Source organism: Canis lupus, chromosome 2 (genome assembly GCF_011100685.1).
Source record: "Canis lupus familiaris isolate Mischka breed German Shepherd chromosome 2, alternate assembly UU_Cfam_GSD_1.0, whole genome shotgun sequence".
NCBI classification, from domain to species: Eukaryota; Metazoa; Chordata; class Mammalia; order Carnivora; family Canidae; genus Canis; species Canis lupus.
In genome coordinates, this window is record NC_049223.1 from 15,619,820 (window position 1) to 15,646,603 (window position 26,784).

The 26,784-nt window shown below is 41.0% G+C and overlaps 1 protein-coding gene and 1 long non-coding RNA gene across 6 annotated transcripts in view; both read left to right on the forward strand.

Moving 5' to 3' along the window:
• MPP7 (membrane palmitoylated protein 7) overlaps positions 1-26,784 on the forward strand; it is a 681,753-nt gene that overhangs the window by 222,640 nt on the left and 432,329 nt on the right. The gene's annotated exons all lie outside the window — the stretch shown is intronic.
• On the forward strand, positions 9,285-11,449 carry LOC111091394. The gene is made up of 3 exons (XR_005355263.1): positions 9,285-9,482; positions 9,583-9,707; positions 10,727-11,449. It is a non-coding gene; the product is annotated as an uncharacterized LOC111091394 (long non-coding RNA).

The following is a 26,784-nucleotide window of genomic DNA, read 5'->3' on the forward strand; positions in this document are numbered from 1 at the left end:
TGGGAAAGGGTATAGGCACGTTGGATAGTAGGGAGGAGTATCAAAGTGAACACCGTTGACTGCTCACAATTTTTCCTTCCATCTTTCGACAGAATCCCCCCTGAGTTTAGGTGTCCACCCCTCCTCACCGGCCTTGCCCTTCAGAACATGCCAACCCCACCTCTGGGCTCTGTATCTGGCCAGGCCCAGTTCATGAGTGATTAGGGTGGCCCTGGTGAGTGTCATTGGTCAGGGAGGGCATATGATACAAGTTGATGCCATTAGACTTAAAGAACAAATTGATATTCTCTGGGAGAAGGGACCATGCAGCCTTGATTGCCTCTGGAAGCCATCTTGTGACCATGAGGAGAACCGGCTTGCAGATGAGGCCCCCGGAGACAGCGGAGGAGACCGACAGCACCTGCCATCCTGATGACCCTGTTGAGCCCGTCCTGTTTCTGCCAACTGAAGTCACGGGTTCCTAACTCATCCTGAGCATTCCCCCTTCCCTTTCTTTTCTATGCACTGTTGGCATTTCTTTCACATTTAGAGGTTATTCCTTTTGTAATTAGGGGAAAAAGTGTTTATGTTTTGACAAGTTCATACAGAAGGATGTTCAAAGACATTAAAACTATTTAAAATGTATTATTAAATTAAAAAGTATGGAGCGTCTGTGTGGCTCAGTTGAAGCGTCTAACTCTTGATTTTGGCTCAGATCATGATCTCCTGGTCGTGAGATCAAGCCCTGCATCCGGTTCCATGCCAGCAGGGAGTCTGCCTAGACTTGCTCTCCCTCTGCCCCTCCACCCACCCCACCTCTCTCTAAAATTAATAAATGAATCTTTAAACAATTAAAAATCAGTTTGCAAAGTCTTTTAATGACATAATCACAATTTTATTTTAAAAGGTACACATAATGCCCTGTGTGTACAGGATCGAAATCTGAAGGTGTGCATGCCAAAAGCATAGTAGGACGGTATGTGCTCATTTTCCTTTTTCTTGTTGTCAGGTTCCCCCCCCCCCCATAACGAACACATAATGACTTATGTAGAGATCTAAAAGATAAAAGAAAATTTAAATAAAAATTGAGGTACTTCGATGCAAGTACTTCCTTTTTTTCCCCTGCCAGATTTGAGTTTGTAATATTTTGCAACTATTAAAATGAAAGGAGAAAGGAGAAGAGAGGCAGCACGTCCTCTTCCCGCCAAGCCCAGCATGAAATACAGCAGATTCCACAATATGGTTGGATTCGGGCAGAGCTGGCCTCCCCGCCACCCCGCAACTCTTCCCACTGGAGCCCTGCAAACATTTCCTCTCTTCTCGCAGGGGTGAACCCAGCATGGGTGGTTTGAAGATCTTGGCTGATATTGGTTTGCCCCTGAGGGGGGTCTACTTCAGATACACAGCAATTCCAGTGCCTGCACATATTATGATGTTATACTTTAAAGATAAGCCATCAGAACAAAAGATGGTTCTCTATGTCCTGCAAGTAAATGCTCAGTTCAAAATTGCAATGAGAGATTTGTCTTTAGCATCTTACTCCATCCACCTTCATATTCCACTTCATTTTTTTTCATATTCTTATTCTTATCATCTACTATATGGCAAGTTCTCTGGATACATTAAATGGCTTCTCATTAAACTTCTAACAGGTTGACATTATTAAAACTATTGTACAGATAAGTCTTGGGGCAGAGTTTCTCAACCTTGGCGCTATTGGCACTTGGGGCGTGGTCATTCGTTCCTAGGGGGCAGTCCTGTTCAGCAGCATCCCTTCCCTCAACCCAGCTGATGCCAGTAGCATCCCACTCACCTTCCATCCAGCTGGGACAACCAAGAACATGGCCCCTAGACATCGTCAAATATTTCCTGGGGAGTGGGGGGAGGTCTGTGAAATCACCAGTTAAGAATCGCTGTCTGGGAGGTGTCTCATAGCAGAGGGGAAGTCCAACTTTGAACCCAGATCTGAATCAAAGCTTCTGCTTTCAATCATTATGCGCTGCACTGCTTTCCCCACCCCTACCATCTGCATTCCTTCTCCCTGCCTCCAGGCACACTATACTCTCTCCACGCCATGGTACAGCCTGGAACACTCCTTTCCCCGTGTGGCTTGGGTCATTCAGATCAGTAATCAAAAGGACAGTTGGACAGAGTTGTCACCTAGAGCGCATCCACCTCCAAATCTTAAACTGCATCATGTTGATCTCTGATCACAGCCTCTACGTTTTGCTCTGGTAGTCCTCCAGCCCAGTCTCTGCAGACGACACACTGCGTCTGCTTGTGTGCGGTGGTTTGCCTAGTACCCAAAGTGTAGAAGAGATGCCCATTTCAGTTGAATTTAATTAACTGGAATCCCATTCTACCTTCTCCTCTAGCTCATTAAGAGATTCATTCCCTCACACCATCCCCTCTTTTCCCCTAAGTTACTCAGTGGACAGTTATTTGCCAAATAATTACCATGTGCCACATAGTCTATATTCTCAGAATGAGAAGTAGACTGGGGATGGAGATGATTATACCCTAATAAAGCTGGTGGCAGCAAATGAACAGGCAATTACTGCAATAATATGGAAAGTATAGCGTGCTCCCTACGTACGAAGAGGCTTTTTTTTTCTATCCACACTAGACTCCAATTGAATCACCTTGTTCCAAGGGCTCTTAACTCCCATAACTTTCTTGTTATCTTACATATGTTCCTTACAATCCTCCAAACTTAGAGTCATCTGTGCTAACCTTACCATGGATACTACCAGGCTGGAGACATGACTAGTCTCCAGTTTCAACTGGATTGCCGGCTCCTATTCTGAACTGGGACCCTCTCCTCAGATCCCCCACACCTCTTGATTAGGAAGTGTTCTTGACTTCTCTCTGACCAGAAGTTGGCTTTCTTTCTCATCCACGAGCTTACTGCTCTCGCCTTGCTTCCTTCCCACCTAGGTTAGAGGCCAAGATTTCCCTCCATCTGTCTCATCCGTGACTTTGCTCATGGCCTGTTTTCTCTCTCCCTCTGTGTTGTCACCCTCTCCTGTTGCATATAAATAGGCTTATATCTCCTTTATCAAAACAAAGTCTGTCCATAACCCTTTACTCCCCTCCAGCTACCACCACGTCTTCTTGCCATAGCCAGTTCTTTGAAAGCTTCGTGTTCACTCATTACCTACATTTCCTCATCTCAGCAAAACCAAACTCAGGGTTACAACAATGCCCCCACCTGCCCTTGTTGATGTCTGGAGAAACCTCCTGGTTCAGAGTCCGATCCAAAAACTCACCCTTCATCTCTTCGTACCATTTGCATTTAACAATACGAATACTCTTCTTTCTAGGAAAGAAACTGTGTGGCTTTTCCACTTATTAAGATTTTGTTTTTAATTACAGACACTCTACATGACAAATTAAATAATGCAAATCTATGAAGAATAAAATGAGCACCCTCCCCCTTCTGGGTATCTCTCCTCTGAGGTATCTTCTACATGGCTATCTCCACCCCATAAACACCCACTTAGAGAGAGGTCTGTCCTCCTTCCTCTCCTCTGACTTCTTTTCCATTTCTTCCTCCCTCCCTTCCTTTGTTATCTTCCTCTCATTTGATGTAACTTTCTGTTCATATCCTTTGCCCAGTTTTTCAGTTGGTTGCTAGCAGAGAACACACCCTTCCTGTTTCCCTATTGTTCAGTCCATGTGAGAGCAAGGACTTTCTGGACTCCCTTCCCCTTCTCATACTCTGCCCTGGAAGAGACCACGTGATGTGTACATTGGTGAAATGAAGAAACACCAGTTGGTCATGTTCAGCGCCTCTTCTCCCTCTCTGTCTTGGAGGAGGGGTCTGCTCGATTGCACAGCATGCTGTGACAGGTTGGCACAATGCAGGATTCTCATATTCAGTATTGGGAAGACATTTGTTCTTCACACTAGGTAGTCTTCATCCCAGCCCCTAGTCCACGTGGAAGATGGTACTTGGCTCCCATCTGCCTTACTCTTTATCATAGATCTCAGTTTGTTCTGAATTCAGGAAAGGGGTTGGGTGACATTTATGCAAACATCCCAACATTTGGTGAGCTGTTTGTCCTTTTTTTTTTTTTAAGATTTTATTTATTTATTCATGAGAGACAGAGAGAGACAGAGAGAGAGAGAGAGGCAGAGACACAGGCAGAGGGAGAAGCAGGCTCCATGCAGGGAGCCAGACATGGGACTGGATCCCGGGTCTCCAGTATCATGCCCTGGGCTGAAGGTGGCGTTAAATCACTGAGCCACCTGGGCTGCCCTGTTTGTCCTTTTTTTTTTTTTTTTAAATCAATTATGGCAGCCCTTTGTATATTATATATAATAACTGTCTACCACATTGCCCTCTACTTTTTGCCCCAGCAGCCTCACTCTGTGGACTCTATCAACAAGTTCCCTTGCTCTCTGGCTTCCCATTGGATTGGACCAGCGGACAGCTCCTGCAGGTGTTGGAGGGAAGGAGAGAATGATGTACGGGAATTTAGTTCCTAACTCCTCTGACGGGCTGTATCCTTAGAACACAGATCATGGTTCTCCTCCTGGTAATATCACTACATAACTTTCTCCTTGTTTCCACTTTGCTCTCCTAAGTAGTTCTCTTGAACCCTACCTGTAACTTTACAAATTGTCCCTTAATTAAACTCTCCTCAAATTATCCTCATTTGTACTGTCTGTTTCCTGACTGCTTCAAAGAGGCAATTTAAAAGAATGGGTTACACTACCTGAATGTATTCTTGCTGTAAAAAATTTGAACTGTCCCCAATCAAGTGAAAAAGTGAAAACATCTACCTTAGCCTTCAATTTCCCAATTGTAGTCCTTGCTTCAGAGCTAACCATTGCTTTCAATTTGGTGAGTATCTTTCCAGATCTTTATTTCTTATATTTATTTACATCAAATTTATAGACTATTGTGTAGATGTGTGTGAGGTGTGTTTACATAAGTAATACCACACTGTATGTATTGTTCCATATCTTACTTTTTCAATTTCTGTCTTGAAGACTTTTCCACTTCAGAATGTTAAGAAACCTAATGCACTTGCTGCTCAGTAGTGTGGAGATGCAGTTGTTTCTTTAACCACTCCCCTCCTGACTGATATTAAGGGTATTTCCAGTTTTTCACTCTCATAGACAACACAACCCTGAAAATCCTTTCATATTCCTTCTAGTGTACAACGTGGGCAACTATTTTCCTAAGATGCTGAGAAATAAAACTCTGGGCTGAAGGTTAAGTGCATTTTTTGTTTTGCTTTTTTGTATATTCTATCAAACAGCCTCCCCCAAAGGCCAGAACTTTCTTGTGTGTAGATACCCGTGTTTATATAACAGAATGCCCTAGAAGACTAGACTCTAAGCCAATATTTTTTAGAAGAGGGACTTTTACATAAAAGTTGCAAGACTTCTGCCTTTAGGATTGTCATTCTAATTTTTGGGTTCTCTGTGTCATTGAAAAGTGAGTGTGAGTCTCAGGCCACACTCAGATGTGCAAGATTATATCACCATATTCACAGCCATGTTATTCCCGTATCAAGTCCCTGTTCTCCCTGGCACTTGAAATGAAGTCTCAGTCAAATCAGGGGGATCTCTGTGCATTCTATGTGTTACTTCGTTAGTGGGGAGTCCGCCTCTCACTTCCCAGGATTGGTCGCTGGCTTGTGGTAGAAGGCTGAGCTTTGTGGGAGTGGCCTGAGGGCAGGTATGTCTCTTGTTCTTTACTCTGGGACCTAGCTGGGATACTCCCTTCCCATCTGACCCTCGGCCCCATGGCCTTGCCAGACCTGGCTCTTTCTCAGCTATGACTGACCACTTTGAGGCAGAGAAAACAAGTAGCTGTGCTTCCTTGTCACGTTGGTGCATGGAGAACCGTACCAGGCTTTGTCTACCCTGTCTGGGCAGTCATGCATTGTAGCCATGCTAGATGGTATCCCTGGGAGCTTTCTCATAAGCAAAGAGGAAAAGAAGCTCTCCTTCCAGATTCCCCAAGCAAATATATGGTTTCTAGAAACCCTCATCTCCATTTGGGCCCTGGGCTTAGTATGGGGGTAGGGAGTGGGAGTCCTACGTAGGGTGAACATATGTCTGGGCTGCTTTGCCTGAGACGGTCCTGATTTGTATCTGTGATCTCAGCATAATTCAATAGTTCCCCATTTATCTGTGGTTTCACTTTCCCTGGTTTCAATTACTCTTGGTCCACTGTGGCCCAGAAGCCGATGATCCTTCTCCTAACCTACCATCAGAAGGTCAATAGTGACCTAACGCTATCCTACATCATTCACCTCACTTCATCTCGTCATGTAGACATTTTAGCATCTCATCTCATCACAAGAAGAAGGGTAAGTACAGTACAATAGAAATTTTCAGACAGAGAGAGTCAGAGAAACCACATTCACATAACTTTGATCACAGAATGTTATTATAATTGTTCTATTTTATTGTTACCTGTTATTGTTAATCTCTTATTGTATCTACTTTATAAATTAAACTTCATCATAGATATGTATATATAGGAAAAAGTATAGTATAATATATATATATTATATATATAAAGTATAGTATAGTATATATATATAGTATAAAGTATAGTATAGTATAGTATATAGTATACTATATATACTATAGTATATATAGTATACTTTTACTTTATAAAAGTAAAAGTATAGTATAATATATATATATAATATATATATATTATATATATATATATAAAGTTTTGGTGCTATCCACAGTTTTAGGCATCTGCTAAGGGTCTTGGAATCTGTCCCCATGGATATGGGGAGCAACTGTATTCATAGCATTTCTTTTCACTTTCAAAAGTGAACCAGTTTGGATGCTCACCCTACCCACACAGAATTTAATTTACCTGTTTCCTTACTAACTCTCCTCTCTTCCAACAGAGAGAATCTGTAGCTCATTTTGGCTTACAAGACCTGACTTTTACCATCACCTCAAATTCTTTCCAACATAGTGTTTATGGCCTAAAATTAATGCTGTGACTCTTTCAAGGCCAGACTTTTGACACAGAAATGTCCAGATGTCTGAACCTCCAAAAAGCATTCCTCTGCTTCTCTGATGTAATAACACCTCCCTGGGATGTACAAACGGATGCCTCACAGTCTACTTTGACTGGTAAGGGGCCATAGAGTAAAAATAAATTAGCAGTAATGAAGAAAACATCAAATAGGATTCTAAAAATTTACCCTCCCACATCCCCCCTCCTGTAATTCCCCCTGAACTTATAAAGAAAGTTGGCTTCTTCTAGGGGTGTTCTCTGCTCCCATGCTCCCCAGGAAGTAGGAACAGCATCTAAGTTGGGTTCTCTAGAGAGTCAGTTCCTCTGGAGGCACCTGGATGCATCACTGGCCTATGAGGTAGATCCCCAAATTATACACAACCCTAGAGAGAAGGAGACTCCGAGTTAACTGGAATGAAGTTTCTGCCACCCCAGGGAATGGGCACACAAAATAGAAACCAAACAGACTTGGAGAATAATAAAGCGAATTACATTTTTTACCTATCTGAGTTGTGGCCTAAGATTTATCTCTGCTGCATGTAGGGATTCACATGGGATTTATAATAGTAACAATAGTGAAGAGAGCTATAATAATGATGATAGTAATATATATTGACTGTTTACTATGGTTGGTTCTAAGGACTTCACATGTTACTATGCCATAGATATTATCATTTGTCCCATTTTATAGCGGAAAATGGAGTCACAGAGAAATTAAACTATTGCCCAAGGTCAAAGGATACGTTGGCCCTGCAGACTGATGACAAACTGTATAATGGAATCTGGGGCAGGTCACTCCGGGACATGAGAAAATTGGTATGCAGAGCGGAGGCAAGCTTCTCAGAAATTGTTGTGGTTCTAGAAGTATATCAATGGGTCAAGATGAAACTGCATTTGAAGAAAAAAAAATCTGCAGCACTGTTGCAGACCCCAGCTTGGACCACCCAGGCAGAGGACCCCGGGCTGCAGGCACACCCACATCCCCTTAACGTGCCTTGAGGTTCCTGAAACCACTGCAAACCAGCTGCGCTTTGGAGGAGGATCCCAGTTTCCAGTGCCACAGCAAGAAAGCATCCTCCTTCCTAAAAGGGATGCGATTTTTGTTTTGTTTTGCCTTTGAGACAACCTTTAAAAGTTTTCTGGAAGAACAAATGCCTTCCTGCTTCTCCTGATCTTGTCCGTGAGGAATAGAACGTTTGGCAGTGGACTGTCACATAAAAGCTAAGAAGGGTATGGGACTTCTGCAAACTGGAAGGGACCCTGTAAGTGGCAAGAGTTTAGGCTCAACTGGCCCCCTTTCCCTGGCTGAGGCCCAGAGGGAAATGAGGAGAGGAAGAAGGCTTGGCCCAGTAGGCAGGTGAGCAATCCCCCGGCATCACATGCTCCCTTTAAAGAAAGGCAGCTACTCAGGTCCACACTGCAAACTGGTTAACAATAACCCCTAGATAAGTGAGGAGATCGGAGAGAGACAATGGGGTTAGAGAATGCCTGGCCTCGGGAGCGCCCATGCAGTGTGGCTTGGGAGCATGAGAGGACAGAAGCACCAAAGGGTGCCTGGCCCCAGGGGCCTGAGGCCACCTCAGTGTTGGGAGGGGGCTAAGGTTGGGGCTGCAGGGCAGCAGAGCATTTCCCTGCGTGTCTCTCAGCAAGGAGCTATGAGCACAGAGAACCAAAGGACAGCAAAATAGGGTGCCTGGATGGCTCAGTGGTTGAGCGCCTGGATTATCATCTGCCTTTGGCTCAGAATGTTAACCCCGGGATCCTGGGATCCATTCCTACATCGGGGTCCCCGCAGAGGCCCTGCTTCTCCCTCTGCCTGTGTCTCTGCCTCCCTCTCTCAAGAATAAATAAACAAAATCTTTAAAAAATAAAATAAAATAAAAAGTTACATTTCTTATGCACCTGAGTTTAAGATCTGAGTAATTGATACCCACTTTGTTCATTTTAGGATGTTTGCTAGAATAGGCCCTTTCTCACTAACAACAGGAGTACCTGTTACTCTCTGAGAACCTGGGGTGTCATCATGAACTGGAAGGCCGATGAGAAGTGTTGTGTCTTAGTCACGTGCGTTGTGCATTCAGGTGAGTGGCATTTTTCTTGATTTGGGGTGTGAGTGGCGGGCGAGTCTTGGCTTTACGTGAATGAAGACAATGCGAATTCCTAAGGAAAAAGATGTTCATTAAAGGTCTGGTTGTTGTTCTCAGGTAAGAAACAAAAGGAAAAAACGAAAGTGTCTGTTTTTGAGACTTGGGGAGACCGTGGCCCAGGGGACAGCGTGAGAGTGGGCCCCAGCATCTCTCTGGAGCTGACGGGGTGTTCTGTTAAAGGCAGTTGGCAGAGATGCTGGCGATCCCGGGCAGGGGCAGTGGTCGTCAAACTGCAGCAGGGGCCTGGGAAGAGCAGGGCAGCCCGAAGACTTGCCCATGGACATCGTGGAAGTTCAGGCTCTGAGGAGTTGATGGAAGAAGCTGAGACCCAGAAGTGACCGTGACACACGGTGGGTGCGCAGAGCTCTGTGATATGCAAGGTAGGAACACCACAGTACTTTTGGACAGACACTGGCCTCCTTATCGGCAGTTCCATTTCTGTTATTTCAGCGACCCTTGGTCACCTGTGGCCCGGAAGCAGATGATCATCCTTCCAATGTGTGATCAGAGGGTCCATTAAGAGAAAACGCTACGTCACAATGCCCATGTCACTCACTCTCGCTTCATCTCAGCAGGTAGGCATTTTAACATCTCACGTCATCACAAGAAGGGTGAGTACAGTACAGTAAGATGGTTTGAGAGAAGAGAATGAAATCTTGCCATTTGAGGCACCTGGGTGGCTCAGTGGTTGAGCGTTTGCTTTCAGCTCAGGTGGTGATCCCAGGGGTCCTGGGATCAAGTCCCACATTGGGCTCCCCACAGGGAGCCTGCTTCTCCCTCTGTCTCTGTCTCTCTTTCTGTGCTTCTCATGAGTAAATAAAAATAAAATCTTAAAAAAAAAAGAAATCTTACCATTGGCAGCAACATGGTGGATGAGAGGATTTCGCTAAGTGAAATAAGTCAGACAGAGAAAAACAAATACTGTATAATTTCACTTACATGCATACTATAAAACAACAAAACAACAGTAAAAGCCAGAAACAGACTGATAACCACAGAGAATAAACCGGTAGCTGCTGGAGATGAGGGGTGTGGCAGGGGTAGATAGAACAGATGAAGAAGATGAAGAGAAACAAACTTATTTATCTGATAAACAAGTCACAGAGATGGAAAGTACAGCATAGGGAATATAATCATAATATTGTAATAACTGTATGGTAACTACTCTTATGGTGAAGATTTTGTAATGTGTATGACTGTCAAATCACTATGTTGTGCATCTGAAACTAATATATGTCAACTGTACTTCAGTTTAAAAAAATATCTTGAGAGCAAGAGAGAGACCGCATTCACAATAACTATTATTATAGTATATTGTTATAATTGTTCTATTTTATTATTAGTTGTTGGTCTCTTAGCTGTGCCTAATTTACAAATTAATCTTTATCATAGGTATTTATGTGTAGAAAAAAAAACAGAGTATATACAGGGTTTCGGGCACCCCCGGGGTGTTTTGGAATGTGTCCCCCATGGATAATGGGGGGACTATTGTAAAATCAGATCTGGTTTAATGTTCACTAACTTGGCTAACTGAATATTCCAGCCAGTCATTTTTGGGAGGCTGTGACTCCAAGGTGAAAATGTTTCTCTCCAGGTACCTAAACCTCCCAGACAAAAACTTGAGTAAAGAAGGCAAATGGTTTTGGTGAAGTCCAGAGGTATGATCTTGAGAAGTCCCCTGCACCACTACTATCACCCTTGGAGTCTTGGCCAAGTGTATCCTGGCTGCGGAGAGACAGCAATGCCAGCAAGACCATATGCTGCATCACGGCAAGGTGTTTCTCCAGCTGGCATAGGAACTGGCTGCCAATAGACCATTTCCTGCTCCACGAGCCACCTGCTTCTGGTGTTCTGATACATAATAAGATCAGGGACTCTCATGGGCATTTGCCCATGGCTTACCTTTTCCCTGTAAAATGAGTTCCTTGGTCAGAAGTCATACTGTGTTGAGAGGCCTGCCACTCAGCAGGTCTAGGGAGAGTGTGCTGGCAGCAGCATAACGACAGCCAGAGAAACCAAATCCAAATCCAGAATAAGGGCCTGTTCCAAAGAGAACAACCGAGCTCCCTTCCCTCATGGAAAAGGTCCAATGTAATCAGCCTGCCACCTGGTAGCTGGCTCCTCCCTCAGGACTCCTCACTGGACTAAATGGCACTGCCAGTAACTCAGTTCATCAGGCCAAAATCCTAGGAGTCCTCAGTCACTTTTCATTTCCTTTACACTCAAAATCTAGTTTGCCAACAGGTACTCCTCTTTCTCTCTTTTATTTATTTATTTTCTAAAAGATTTACGTATTCATTTATTTATTTGAGAGAGAGAGAGAAGCAGAGGGTGGGGAGTGGGCAGAGGGAGAGAATCCTCCAGCAGGCTCCCCACTGAGCACAGAGCCCGACACCGGGGCTTGATCTCACAATCTTGAGACCAGGACCTGAGCCAAAATTGAGAGTCCAATGCTTAACTGACTGAGCCACCCAAGCACCTCTGTTTCTCCTTTTTAAATGGACCCCAAATCTGATCTTTTTTCAATTGCTTCCACCGTAATCACCAAAATCCAAGTCACTGTCATCTCCCCGGCCCCTGAAATACCCTTCCAGCTGGTCAGCCTGCTTCTACTTGGACTTGGCAACAAACCGTTCTCCACATAGCAGTGATTTAAAAATGTTTTTAATGTGTGATAAGATACACATAACCTAAAAATGTACCATCATAACCATTTTTAGGTGTGCAGTTCAGTAGTGTTAAGTACATTCACATCTTTGTGCAACCAGTCACCAGACTTCTATCTTGCAGAACTGAAACTTTATACCCATCAACAGAAACAACCCTCTCCTCCCTCCTTCCAGTCCCTGGCAATCACCATTCTACTTTCTCTCTCTATGAATCTGATTACTCAGTGCACTCCATGAGAGTGGAACCATATGGTATTTGTCCTTCCTTGACTAGTTTATTTCACTTAGCTTAATGTCATACTGTATGCCAGAATTTCCCTCCTTTTTAGGGCTGAATAATACTCTATTGTAGGAATATGCCACAGTTCGTTTAGCCAGAGTGATATTTTTAGTTTTAAAGATTTTATTTGTTAGAGAGAGAGAGAGCACACAAAAGCAGGGGGAGGGGTAAAGGGAGAGATACCAGCCTTGATCCCAAGACCCTGAGATCATGACCTGAGCCGAAGTCAGATGCTTAGCCAACTGAGCCATCCAGGTGCCCCTAGCCAGAGTGACTTGTAAAAACATATTAAAAACATATATGTAAAACATATATATTTATATATATATGTATATGTTTAGTTTGTTCAACAAAGAAGTGGCATGGGAAATATACAAAACCAATTTTAATGAGTAGATGTTGCTTGCGTACTGATTTCAATAAGACAACTGTAAAAAATGTTTCTGAGACAATGGGGAAATTTGAACAAGAAACAGAATTTTACTAAGGAAGGATTTTTAAAAAGTATTATTGTGAAAAAAAAAAGTATTATTGTGTGTGTGTGATAAGGGTATTGTTAGGTATTTAAGAACATCGTATCTTCTAGAGATACTAATAAAATATTAATAAGTAAGATGCTGTACTATGGAATTTAAGTACTATGGAAAAAAATGTGTGTGTAGATGAGATAGGCAAAATGTTAATCATTGTTGAAGTTAAATCATGCATAAAGGGAGGCTTATTGTATTTATCTGTCTACTTTTGTATATATTTGAAATCCCATTAAAATATTCTTCAAGTCACATACTATTATCGTATTGCTGTCTATTCATGTATTAACAAAGCTAAAGAGGGAAATTGACACTAATGCAATATTAGTAGGAGACATTAATACCCCACTCACACCAATAATCTATTATCCAGACAGAAAAATCAATAAGAAAACATTGGCCTTAAAAGACATGTTAGACCAGATGGACCCAACAGGTATTTACAGAACATCCTATCCAAGAGTACCAAAATACATATTCTCAAATGCACACAAAACATTCTTCAAGATAAATTGTATGTTAGGCCACAAAATAAATCTTCATGAATTTAAGAAAATTGAAATCATACCAAACATCTTCTTTAAACATAATATATGAAACTAGAAATTAATTCAAGAAAAAAAACTGGAAAACTCAAAAAATCTGTGGAGATTAAATAACATGTTATTGAGCAATCAATGGATGAAAGAAGAAATCAAGAGAAATAAAAAAAAATACCTTGAGACAAATGAAAACAGAAATGCAACATATCAAACTGTATGGGACACAGAAGAAGCAGAGAAGTTCATAGTGATAAATGCCTATATCAATACACAAGAAAAATTTCAAAGAAAAACCAAACTTTACACCTCAAAAAACTAGAAAAAAGAAGAAGAAATGAAGCCCAAAATTAGTAGAAGGAAGGAAATTAAAAAAGCAGAGTGGTGATAAATGAAAGAGAAACTAAAAAGAAAATAGAAAAGACCAGTGAAGCTAACAGCAGCTAATTATTTGAAATGATGAAATTGACATAGGTTTAGCTAGACTCACCAAGAGAAAAAGAGAGGACACAAATAAAATCGGGAATCAAAGGCTAGATGTTTCTACTGTTATCAGGGAAATACAAAGGATCATAAGAGATAATCATGAACAATTATAGCCAATGAATTTAACAATCTAGAAGAAATGAATAAATTTCTAGAGATAAACAAGCTATCAAGACTGAATCATGAAGAAATAGAAAATCTGAACAGACTGATTGCAAGTAAGGAGATTGAATCAGTAATCAATTACCTCAAAACAAACAAAAGTCCAGGACCAGACAGTTTCACTGTGAATTCTATCAAACTTTCTTTCTTTCTTTCTTTCTTCTTTCTTTCTTTCTTTCTTTCTTTCTTTCTTTCTTTCTTTCTTTCTTTCTTTCTTTCTTTCTTTCTTTCTTTCTTTCTTTCTTTCTTTCTTTCTTTCTTTTAAAAAAAATTGTATTTATTTATTCATGAGAGACACACACACAGAGAGGCAGAGACACAGGCAGAGGGAGAAGCAGGCTCCATGCAGGGAGTCCAATGTGGAACTTGATCCCAGGTCTCCAGGATCACACGCTGGGCTGAAAGTGGCACTAAACTGCTAAGCCACTGGGGCTTCCCTCCTTGTTCAGACAAGGATGTCCACTCCTGACATTTATTACACGTGGCACTGGAAGTCCTAGGTACAGAAAGTAGACAAGAAAAGGAAGTAAAAGTTATGCAAATTAGAAAGGAAGAAGTCAAACTTGCTTATTTGCAGATGAAATATTTTATCACCCTAAAGATTCTACCAAAAAACTGTTAGAATAAAGAAATTTAGTATAGTTGCAGGATACAAAATCAATATAAAAAATAAGTTTCATTTCTAAATGCTAATAACAAACTATCAGAATGATAAATTAAGAAAACAATTCCATTTATAATTGCATCAAAAAAGAATAAAATACCTAGAAATATATTTACCCAGGGAGGTAAAAGACCTATACACTGAAAACTATAAAACACTGATGAAAGAAATGGAAGAAGACACAAATAAATGGAAAGATATTCATGCTTGTGGACTAGAAGAATTAAGATTGTTAAAATGTCTATGCTACAGATTCAATGAAATCCCTATCAAAATCCCAATGGCATTTTTCACAGAAATGGAACAAATAATCCTAAAATTTGTATGAAACTGCAAAAGACTCTGACTAATCAAAGTTATCTTGAGAAAAAAGTACAAAGCTGGAGGCTCAGTCTCCCTGATTTCAAAGTACACTGCAAAGCTATAGTGTTCAAAACAGTGCAGTACCAGCATAAAAACAGACACACAGATCAGTGGAGCAGCAGAGTGCCCAGAAGTAAATCATGCGTATATGGTCGATTGATTTATGACAAAGGAGCCAAGAATATATATAGGAAAAGGATTATCTTTTCGGTAAATAGTGTTGGGAAAACTGGACAGTCACATGTAAAAGAATGAAACTGGACCTCTATCTTATACCAAACACAAAAACTAACTCAAAATGGATTAAAGACTTGAATGCAAGGCCTGAAACCATAAAAGTCCTGGAAGAAATTATAGTTGGTTAGTTCTTTGACATTGGGCTTGGCAATGATTTTTTGGATCTAACATCAAAAGCAAAGGCAACAAAAGCAAAAATAAACAGGCAGGACTACATCACACTAAAAAGCTTCTGCACAGCAAAGGAAATTATAAAAAAAATGAAAAGGCAGCCTATTGAATGGGAAAGAATATTTTCAATCCATATATCTCATAAGAGGTTAACATCCAGAATATATAAAGAATTTACACAATTCAGTAGCAAAACAAAACCAGAAACAATCCATTTTAAAAATAGGCAGAGAATCTGAATAGACATTTTCCCAAAGAAGACATACATTTGACCAACAAGTACACGAAAAGGAGCTTGACATCACTAATCATCAGGGAAATGCAAATCAGAAACACAGTGAGTAGAGCACGTGATTTTTGATTCTGGGTTGTGAGTTTGAGCCCTATGTTGGATGTAGAGATTGCTCAAAAAAAAAAAAAAAAACTACAATGGGAAATCACCTCACACTTGTTAGAATGGCTGTTATCAAAAAGAGAAGAAATAAATGTTGTTGAGAATGTGAAGAAGATGATATCCTCATTCACTATTGATGGGAATGCAAAATGGTGCAGCCACTGTGGAAAACAGTTTGGAGGTTCGTTGAAAAATTAGAAATGGAACTACCATATGACCCAGCAATTCCACTTCTGAGTATTTATCCAAGGAAATAAAGACATTAACTAAAAAAAAAAAAAAAATACGTGCAACTCCAAGTTTATTGCAGCATTATTTACAATAGCCAAGGTATGGAAACAATCTGTGCCCACTGAGGATAAATATATAAAGAAAAGAATATATATATGTATACATATATAAAATATTCTATTGTGTGTATACAAGTGAGATCATATGGTATTTGTCTTTCTCTGTCTGACTTATCTCACTTAGCATAATGTTCTCATGGTCCACCCATGTGGACTACCTCAAAAATGGCAGAGTTCAGTCTTTTTTTATGGCTGAATAATGTTCCATTGTGTGTGTGTGTGGGTGGGGGATGTATGATCTCACTTGTTTGTGGAATTTAAAAAAAAGAAAAAGAAAAAAACTGAACTGATAGATACTGAGAACAGACTGACAGTGGCCTAAGGCTGGGATGGGAGTAGTGATCAAAATGGGTAAATTGGGTCAACAAGCACATGAGAAAATGCTCCGTATCACTGGCCATCAGGGAAATACAAATGAGATCCCACTCACACCAGTGAGAATGGTGAAAATTAACAAGACAGGAAACAACAAATGTTGGAGAGGATGTGGAGAAAGGGGAGCCCTCTTGCACTGTTGGTGGGAATGTGAACTGGTGCAGCCACTCTGGAAAACTGTGTGGAGGTTCCTCAGAGTTAAAAATAGAGCTACCCCATGACCCAGCAATTGCACTGCTGGGGATTTACCCCAAAGATACAGATGCAGTGAAATGGCAGGACACGTGCATCCCAACGTTTCTAGCAGCAATGCCCACAATAGCCAGACTGTGGAAGGAGCCTCGGTGTCCATCGAAAGATGAATGGATAAAGAGGATGTGGTCTATGTATACAATGGAATATTACTCAGCCATTAGAAACGACAAATACCCACCATTTGCTTCCACATGGATGGAACTGGAGGGTATTATGCTGAGTGAAGTAAGTCAATCAGAGAAGGACAAACATTATATGGTCTCATTTATTTGGGGAATATAAAAAATAGTGAAAGGGATTAAAGGGGAAAGGAAAGAAAATAAGTGGGAAATATCAGTGAGGGTGACAGCACATGAGAGACACCTAACTCTGGGAAACAGACAAGGGGTGGTGGAAGGGGAGGTGGATGGGGGGTTGGGGTGACTGGGTGACGGGCACTGAGGGGGGCACTTGACGGGATGAGCACTGTCTGTTATGCTATATGTTGGCAAATTGAACTCCAATAAAAAATATACAAAAAAACCCCACAAAATGTATAAATTTCCAGTAATAAAATAAATAAGCCCTAGGGATGTAACATGCAGCATGGAGACCATAGTTAATAATACTGTATATTTGAACGTTGCTTGAGGAGTAGATCTTAAAAGTTCTCATCACAAGAAAAAATTTGTAACTAAAGGAAGTGATAGATTTTAACCAGATTTATTATGGTGAACACTTCACACTACATATAAATAATGAATCATCAAGTTGTTTGTTGAAACTAGTATTATTTGTCAGTCATATCTCAATAACAAAGTAATCACAAAATTCTTAGCTCATACTAAAACAAAAGTATGTGCTAATTGCCACGAGCAGGTATAAAGAATTTAGTCTTGGGAAATTCAAAGAATTCAGAAATCAGCTACAGGAATTCAGATAATAAAGAGATTATTTTCAGCTCTAGCAGTCAAAGACAGTTGGATGAGGCAATATTATCTGAGATGGGCTCTGAGACAAGGGTAGAATTTAAACAGGAAAGAGGATGGAGTGGGTTAAATCCATAATTTACAAGCTAGTAATAAATTTACAAGATATTTTGTCTCATATAAGAAAAATACATGTATATGAATCACCTATGGATCTTATTAAAATGCAGATTCTGATTCAGTAGGTGTGGCATTGGATATGACATTTCTCCCAAGCTCCCAGGTGATGCCGATGCTGTTGGTCCAGAGAGCGAAGGGTGAGGTATTTCAGGTAGATGGGACAGCATGAGCAAAGGCCCGGGTTGGGGAATATAATACGAGCTGCAATAGACCCAGAAACAAGAGCAGTCCAGTTAATCAGAGTCTCGTCTGTATATGACGCAGCTGTGGGAAATAAATCTACAATGGCAGATCAGTTCTGAGCTGTAGAAAGTTCCAAGCGTCAAGTTTCAAACTGTGGACTTTAGGCTAGTAATAGGAAAACACAGAAGGCTTTTGAGCAGGGGAATAACATGATCAGAAGGGATGTAAAATTAATCTGGCTACGGTATGCAGGAGCCAAGGAGACCAGAGAGCTAACAATCCAAGTGAGAAGGACTAAGGGCTTAAGATGGAAAAATGCTGGCAAGATTGGGGAGGAAAAAATTATTTTTATGTAGCAATGGATGCGCAAGAATGGTGAATCAGATAAATAAATGAATCCATAATAAGTAAAGTCAGTCTTTCCTTTTCTAAGTTTTTAAATTGTTTAATCCCTGCACCCAATGTGGGGCTCAAACTCATGACCCCAAGATCAAGAGTCACATGCTCTTCCAACTGAGCCAGCCAGGTGCCCCAAATGAATCCACAATAAAGTAAAAAACTTACAAAGGAAGATGGTACTAATAGAAAACAGGAAGGGTACTCTTTTTCTGGGGAAAATATAATAGCAGCACTCACTGGATATTCAGTATATGCCCTTCATAGATTCAAGTGCCTTTTTTTTTTCTTTTTTGGCTTTGTCTCCTTTAATCTTTACCACAGTCCTAGGAAGAGATACCATGTATATGTCCCATTTTAAGAATTAAAAAACTGAGGGACAGACCAAATAAAGTGACTTGCACAGCTAGTAAGGGGTGGAGTCAACCCTGGAAGCAGGCATTCTGGGTCCAGATACAATTCCTAATTGTTCGTCTCCTCTTCATACCCGTTAGATGTATTTTGGGATGTCTCCCTCACTCATTTCTCTTGTGGGTTGGGAACCACAGGGCCAACCTGGCCATAGCTAGTTGTCCAGGGAAGGAAACCTGACAGGATGGGCCATCCACTGGCTGGCCTGAAACCTAAAATATGGTGACCTGGTGGGAGAAGTGAATTGGCCTACTCTCCTTCCTCTCTTGGAAATTTGGAATAAGGAAGCAGATTGATTCTGGAAGATAAAAGAAGGGAAGAAGGGAGGCTCTGGTCTCTGCCCTGCCTGAGACTCTCCCTGTACCTCTGGGATCTTGGGCCTCTCATTAAGTCTTTGTTTTTCTGGGGTAAGTAATCTCTGTTCTTCATGCACAAAGGATATTTACTTGAGCTCAATAATTTATTTCCTTCTAAGAATTTACCCAGATCCATTGAAAATACCACCTCCTGCATATCACAGCCACAACAATTTTGCTAACATCCCTTCTGATCATGTTACTCCCTGGCTCAAAACACTTAGGTAATGCTAGTTAAGCATGGACTCTCTAGTATCCCTCTGTCATCTTAAAAGTAGGTAAAGGTGGGCAGCCCCGGTGGCGCAGCGGTTTGGCGTCGCCTGCAGCCCAGGGCGTGATCCTGGAGACCCTGAATCGAGTCCCACGTCAGGCTCTCTGCATGGAGCCTGCTTCTCCCTCTGCCTGTGTTTCTGCTTCTTTCTCTGTGTCTCTCACAAATAAATAAATAAAATCTTAAAACAAATAAAAATAAAAAAAATTAAAAGTAGGTAAAAATAGGGGCACCTGGCTGGCTTAGTCAGAAGAGCATGCGACTCTTGATATCTGGGTCATGAATTCAAGCCCCAAGTTGGGAGTAGAGATTACTAAAAGAAAATAAATCAACTTAAAAAAATAGGTAAAAATATGTGGGGTACTGTGTATCTGAAACATTCAAAAGTGAAAGCCTAGTAGTCAAACCTGAGCCCACACCAGCTAGAGGGGGTGTTTGGAAGAAAAATGTGTTTCTGGCAAGAATTGCAAATAGTCCTCAATGTGCAGGATTCTCTCTCTTTCTTTAAAAACATTTTTGTTGCTGTTGTTGAGGTATAATTGACATACACATTATATTAGTTTCAGGTGTACGATGTAGTGAGTCAATAATTTGTGTATATTGTGAAATGATCACTGCAATAAGTCTAGTTAAGGTCTACCACCATATACAGTTACCAATCTTTTTTTGTGATGAGGATTATTTATTTATTTATTTATTTATTTATTTATTTATTTATTTATTTATTTTTGATGAGGACTTTAAAATTGTGCCCTTGGGGGATCCCTGGGTGGCTCAGCGGTTTAGCGCCTGCCTTTGGCCCAGGGCGCGATCCTGGAGTCCCGAGATCGTGTCCCGCGTCGGGCTCCCGGCATGGAGCCTGCTTCTCCCTCTGCCTGCGTCTCTGCCTCTCTCTCTCTATGTCTATCATAAATAAATAAAATCTTAAAAATAATAATAATAAAATAAAATTGTGCCCTCTTAGCGACTTTCAGATATGCCATACAGTATTATTAACTTGAGTAATCATATTGTACATTACATCCCCAGGACCTACTTATTTTATACCTGGGAGTTTATACCTTTTGACCCCTCACCCTATTTCCCTTTCAGATTCTTTCTCTTTCAAAAGAGCTGTAAAGCACCCTTCTTGCTGCCATTAAAGAAGAAGAGGCAGAGACATAAGCAAAATGTCTTCCATTGAAGGGGAAACTAACTTAGTCTAACTCAAAGTGAGATATTCCTTGCCAGGCATTAGGCATTTTACAGAATATTTTGGAAGAGATATCCTCAACTTTGTACCATTAACAGTAGACATAGGTGGGCATCTGGGTGGCTCAGTGGTTGAGCATCTGCCTTCATCTCAGGTCATGATCCTGGGGTCCTGGGATGGGGTCCTCATCAGGTTCCTGTAAGGAGCCTGCTTCTCCCTCTGCCTATGTCTCTGCCTCTCTCTCTATGCCTTTAGTAATAAATAAATAAAATCTTTAAAAAAATTATCTGTTAGAAACAGTGGACATAGGTAAGGGCACCTGGCTAGCTTAGTTGAAGGGGCATGCAACTCTTGATCTCGACGTTGTGAGTTCAAGCCTCATGTTGGAAGTAGGGGTTACTTTAAAAAAATTAATAAACTTAAAAAAAAAAGAGTGGATATAGGTAAAGCCAAAGCAGGATGCTGGTTGGAAGGGCGATGTGGTCTTAACATCAGTCACCTCTGATGATTTTTTAGGGCTGATTATACTGATCTGAGTAAGTACCCTTTCTGTATCACTACTATACATGCTTCCTTCCTAAAATGGCCTACTTGATGGATGCAGGATGGAGCAGGCTGACCTTCCAGATTTAGGAAGACACTTCTTCAGTCAAGTGTGGATAAATGTCTATGGCCCTGCTAGAACCTTTAACCAAATTCTAGAAGTGTACATGCAGGAGAGTATAAGGAAAGCCTCCAAGATACTAGATACAACCAATGGAGACATTGAGTTGAGGTAGACTGCCCATCAAAAAAAGAATTTATGAGCACTTAGTACTTAGAATCTGAGCTTTGAGCAATTGTCAGGAGAAAGATAAAAGCTGCCTGTAATTGACTGTTGGTACTTTGTACATACTGTTTGTTCAGACTGGAAAAGCCTTTGCCCCTGTGAACTTCTAGAAAACCTTGACTCAATTTTTAAGCTTAATTTCAATGTCACTTCCTCTGAAAGACCTTTTCTGATCTTCCCAGGCACCTGTCTTTCCTTCCCTGTGCTCCCATTCCATCCTTGTGCCTGCTTTCAATTTAACAAAGTGGTTTTGGACATCCCAGAATCAGACACTGTGTCATATTTATCTCTGTGCCCAGTGCCTGGAACATGGAAGGCACTTCAAGTATTTTGGCCAAATAAATGAAAACATCCTTATGGAAAGATGCCCCATTCCAGTGGGCCTGTCTATATGAAACAAGAATAAAAAAGGCATCATAGTCCAGGCCATCTGAGCATTGACAACAAGGTCAATAAAGCTTTGATGACAGCCAAAGGAAGACATAAGTTGAAAAGCGTGTTGCCTTGAGACTCCAGTAGCAAATAAGATGGAAAAATTTTTTGAGAGAAAAAGGCTCATGTCTTCTTAACTGAATTTAGGGATTCAACCCTGTTGCAAAGATCAGTGAGGGTAGGGGTTAGAGAAACATGGAGGCAAGAAAGCCAAATAAGAGTCTTGAGAATTAGATCTTGAGAAAGAAATGGACCAGAAGTTTGCTACATTTTTTGAGGGAATTACATGTCCAAACACACCAAGAACTTCACCTAGAAAGAGGCTGGTACTTGAAAACATCCCTTGATTGGCCATGATTGCAAAGGCAGCAAGTGATGGGTATGATTGCTACAGTCATTCAAGAGGATATTTTCCCTGATGCCCAGTCCAGGTAGAGAACAGGGACAAGGAAATTCCTCCCATTTAGTGGACTTGGGTCTAATCATAGAAACTTTTCCACTATTAGGGCAGGTGTTGTTACAAAGCCTGCCCACTAAGTATCAATCACTGCCATGAGTTAGTAGTTGACAGCTGTCTGTCATTCTTCACATTCCCAAGTGGGAGCTTTCAGTGTGGTTGGCATATCTCTGTTTCACCATTGTATGTTGTGTGTGTTTATGGGAGAAAAGGAGGTGAGATAATTTATATTTTCATTTATAGCTCTCCAGATCACAAAGAGTCCCACCTAAATCTGAAAGGAAAACTGTACATCAGAACAAAGTTTTGGAGTATGAGCTGCATGCAAGTCTCTGGGTGGCACGTTCTTCTAACAACCCTGGGGAGATTGGTGGGTGTGTTTCATGGTGTAGGAAAAAGACTGCAAATGAGTATTTGGTGCCAAGAGTAGAAGATGGCAGATATTCATTCATATTCTCTTCTTTCTGTGTATAAGTCGGACCACATTTCCTAGCCTGCTTGGCAGTGAGCTATAACCTTGTCATGACTTCTGGCTGGTGGATTATGGTGATAGACCCATGGGGATCTCTTGTGTGCTCCTCCATGCATTCTCCATTCTGTTGTCTGTGTATCAATGCCCAAGATGACTAAAAACAGAGCTGCTCCCCACCATCTACCTCCCGACATATATTTGAACTCTTAAGTGAATGAGAAATAACCTCATTTTGTATTAAGCCACTGAATTTGGGGATTTGTTATAGCAGCTAGCAATCCTTAGATAATTCAAAGCTTTGTGCTTTAAAACAAAAAACTCTCTCTCTCTTTTTAAAAATTTTATTTGCTTATCCATGAGAGACACAGAAAGAGAGGCAGAGACATAGACAGAAGCAGACTCCTCATGGAGAGCCTGATGCAGAACTGGATCCCAGGCCTCTGGGATCATGACCTGAGCCAAAGGCAGACGTTCAACCATTGAGCCACCCAGGTGCCCAAAGCTTTCTGCTTTTTATTATCCGAATCAGTGCTAGCCAGGACTAATCTCTTGCCTGAAGCATTCCTGGGGTTCTTTCAATTATAATGGGAGAAAAGACTCTTTTTCTTTAATTTATTTTTTATTGGTGTTCAATTTACTAACATACAGAATAACACCCAGTGCCCGTCACCCATTCACTCCCACCCCCCGCCCTCCTCCCCTTCCACCACCCCTAGTTCGTTTCCCAGAGTTAGCAGTCTTTACGTTCTGTCTCCCATTCTGACACTTCCCACATATTTCTTCTCCCTTCCCTTATATTCCCTTTCACTATTATTTATATTCCCCAAATGAATGAGAACATATAATGTTTGTCCTTCTCCGACTGACTTACTTCACTCAGCATAATACCCTCCAGTTCCATCCACGTTGAAGCAAATGGTGGGTATTTGTCATTTCTAATAGCTGAGTAATATTCCATTGTATACATAAACCACATCTTCTTTATCCATTCATCTTTCGTTGGACACCGAGGCTCCTTCCACAGTTTGGCTATCGTGGACATTGCTGCTATAAACATCGGGGTGCAGGTGTCCCGACGTTTCATTGCATTTGTATCTTTGGGGTAAATCCCCAACTAGTGCAATTGCTGGGTCGTAGGGCAGGTCTATTTTTAACTCTTTGAGGAACCTCCACACAGTTTTCCAGAGTGGCTGCACCAGTTCACATTCCCACCAACAGTGTAAGAGGGTTCCCTTTTCTCCGCATCCTCTCCAACATTTGTTGTTTCCTGCCTTGTTAATTTTCCCCATTCTCACTGGTGGGAGGTGGTATCTCATTGTAGTTTTGATTTGTATTTCCCTGATGGCAAGTGATGCAGAGCATTTTCCCATGTGCATGTTGGCCATGTCTATGTCTTCCTCTGTGAGATTTCTGTTCACTGTCTTTTGCCCATTTCATGATTGGATTGTTTGTTTCTTTGGTGTTGAGTTTAATAAGTTCTTTATAGATCTTGGAAACTAGCCCTTTATCTGATACGTCATTTGCAAATATCTTCTCCCATTCTGTAGGTTGTCTTTGAGTTTTGTTGACTGTATCCTTTGCTGTGCAAAAGCTTCTTATCTTGATGAAGTCCCAATAGTTCATTTTTGCTTTTGTTTCTTTTGCCTTCGTGGATGTATCTTGCAAGAAGTCACTATGGCCGAGTTCAAAAAGGGTGTTGCCTGTGTTCTTCTCTAGGATTTTGATGGAATCTTGTCTCACATTTAGATCTTTCATCCATTTTGAGTTTATCTTTGTGTATGGTGCAAGAGAGTGGTCTAGTTTCATTCTTCTGCATGTGGATGTCCAATTTTCCCAGCACCATTTATTGAAGAGACTGTCTTTCTTCCAATGGATAGTCTTTCCTCCTTTATCGAATATTAGTTGCCCATAAAGTTCAGGGTCCACTTCTGGATTCTCTATTCTGTTCCACTGATCTATGTGTCTGTTTTTATGCCAGTACCACACTGTCTTGATGACCACAGCTTTGTAGTACAACCTGAACTCTGGCATTGTGATGCCCCCAGATATGGTTTTCTTTTTTAAAATTCCCCTGGCTATTCGGGGTCTTTTCTGATTCCACACAAATCTTAAAATAATTTGTTCTAACTCTCTGAAGAAAGTCCCTGGTATTTTGATAGGGATTGCATTAAACGTGTATATTGCCCTGGGTAACATTGACATTTTCACAATATTAATTCTGCCAATCCATGAGCATGGAATATTTTTCCATCTCTTTGTGTCTTCCTCAATTTCTTTCAGAAGTGTTCTATAGTTTTGAGGGTATAGATCCTTTACATCTTTGGTTAGGTTTATTCCTAGGTATCTTATGCTTTTGGGTGCAATTGTAAATGGGATGGACTCCTTAATTTCTCTTTCTTCAGTCTCATTGTTAGTGTATAGAAATGCCACTGACTTCTGGGCATTGATTTTGTATCCTGCCACGCTACCGAATTGCTGTATGAGTTCTAGCAATCTTGGGGTGGAGACTTTTGGGTTTTCTATGTAGAGTATCATGTCATCGGCGAAGAGGGAGAGTTTGACTTCTTCTTTGCCAATTTGAATGCCTTTAATGTCTTTTTGTTGTCTGATTGCTGAGGCTAGGACTTCCAGTACTATGTTGAAGAGCAGTGGTGAGAGTGGACATCCCTGTCTTGTTCCTGATCTTAGGGGAAAGGCTCCTAGTGCTTCCCCATTGAGAATGATATTTGCTGTGGGCTTTTCATAGATGGCTTTTAAGATGTCGAGGAATGTTCCCTCTATCCCTACACTCTGAAGAGTTTTGATCAGGAATGGATGCTGTATTTTGTCAAATGATTTCTCTGCATCCAATGAGAGGATCATATGGTTCTTGGTTTTTCTCTTGCTGATATGATGAATCACATTGATTGTTTTATGGGTGTTGAACCAGCCTTGTGTCCCAGGGATAGATCCTACTTTGTCATGGTGAATAATTTTCTTAATGTACTGTTGGATCCTATTGGCGAGTATCTTGTTGAGAATTTTTGCATCCATGTTCATCAGGGATATTGGTCTGTAATTCTCCTTTTTGGTGGGGTCTTTGTCTGGTTTTGGAATTAAGGTGATGCTGGCTTCATAGAACGAATTTGGAAGTACTCCATCTGTTTCTATCTTTCCAAACAGCTTTAGGAGAATAGGTATGGTTTCTTCTTTAAACGTTTGATAAAATTCCCCTGGGAAGCCATCTGGCCCTGGACTCTTGTGTCTTGGGAGGTTTTTGATGACTGCTTCAATTTCCTCCCTGGTTATTGGCCTGTTCAGGTTTTCTATTTCTTCCTGTTCCAGTTTTGGTAGTTTGTGGCTTTCCAGGAATGCGTCCATTTCTTCTAGATTGCCTAATTTATTGGCGTATAGCTGTTCATAATATGTTTTTAAAATCGTTTGTATTTCCTTGGTGTTGGTAGTGATCTCTCCTTTCTCATTCATGATTTTATTAAATTGAGTCCTCTCTCTCTTCTTTTTCATAAGGCTGGCTAATGGTTTATCTATCTTATTAATTCTTTCAAAGAACCAACTCCTGGTTCTGTTGATCTGTTCCACAGTTCTTCTGGTCTCGATTTCGTTGAGTTCTGCTCGAATCTTTATTAACTCCCTTCTTCTCTTGGGTGTAGGATCTATTTGCTGTTTTTTCTCTAGTTCCTTTATGTGTAAGGTTAGCTTTTGTATTTGAGTTCTTTCCAGTTTTTGAATGGATGCTTGTATTGCGATGTATTTCCCCCTTAGGACTGCTTTTGCTGCATCCCAAAGATTTTGAATGGTTGTATCTTCATTCTCATTAGTTTCCATGAATCTTTTTAATTCTTCCTTAATTTCCTGGTTGACCCTTTTATCTTTTAGCAGGATGGTCCTTAACCTCCACATGTTTGAGGTCCTTCCAAACTTCTTGTTGTGATTTAGTTCTAATTTCAAGGCATTATGATCCGAGAATATGCAGGGGACAATCCCAATCTTTTGGTATCGGTTCAGACCCGATTTGTGACCCAATATGTGGTCTATTCTGGAGAAAGTTCCATGTGCGCTTGAGAAGAATGTGTATTCAGTTGAGTTTGGA